Source organism: Montipora foliosa, chromosome 3 (assembly GCF_036669935.1).
Source record: "Montipora foliosa isolate CH-2021 chromosome 3, ASM3666993v2, whole genome shotgun sequence".
Lineage (NCBI taxonomy): Eukaryota > Metazoa > Cnidaria > Anthozoa > Scleractinia > Acroporidae > Montipora > Montipora foliosa.
Window position 1 is genome coordinate 688,436 of NC_090871.1, and position 999 is coordinate 689,434.

The following is a 999-nucleotide window of genomic DNA, read 5'->3' on the forward strand; positions in this document are numbered from 1 at the left end:
TGCATGCAGAATATCCCGTTAAACTGATGCATGACTAACGCCAAGCAGATCGAATAACTCATGACCAAGGTCAAAGCCAAGATCGATCTCCCAGTTTCTGAATCAATTTTCTCTTTGATGACATTTACTTTCCGGTCTCTCAAAAACCCTATTTCCAAGCTCTCTTAAAGGACTCCAAGGAGATAAAAATAAAGGAATGGAGATGGAAACAGGCCGGTTTTCGATAGGTTTTTAAGGTACCGGATTTAATAATGAACGTAGCGTACATTTTTTTTTCCATTGTGAGGACGACTCCAAAAGTATTGGGAGTCAAGAAATGCTGTTTACATAACGTATCGCGTGAATGAAATGCCATCCGATCGATTATTCCGTTTAGTAAGCAAAATGAGGCGTTGTGACTTTTTGTTAGCTGTTAGCTTGAGGGATTTATTGTTCGATTGTCTTGTGTTTCTTCAGCCCGTGGCTTCCTGAGATACCCAAGTCCAAAAAGAAAAATAGAGAAAGGAAAAAAAAAAGAAGCCCAAGTATCTTAAATTTCTAGCGTCAAAGTATCGGACGTAAAATGGTAAACAACCGGACGAAACCTCCTGCTTCCGGCCTCAAACGAAAACTCTGTGGAAACAGACACAGAGGAAGTAAAAACTGCAAAACATCCCGTTACACTGATGAATGACTAACGACAGGCAGCTCGTCGAGTAACTCATGACTGTGGTCAAAACCAAGATCGACCTCCCAATTTCAGTTTTCTTTTCGACGAATAATTGCACTACTAACGTTAACTTTGCTTTCCGATCTTCTATAAACACTTTGTTGTATACTTCCCTCAGTTGAGGGTTTTTTTTTTCTTTCTCTCGAACGACTCAAATGAGAAAGTCATCAAAGGAATGACAGCAGAAACAGGTGCAGAGGAAGCAAAAGTTGCAGCATGTCCATTTACGCTGATGCTTAGTCGACGCCAAGCCGGAAGTACAACTCCAGTATTACGGTCACAGCCAAGAT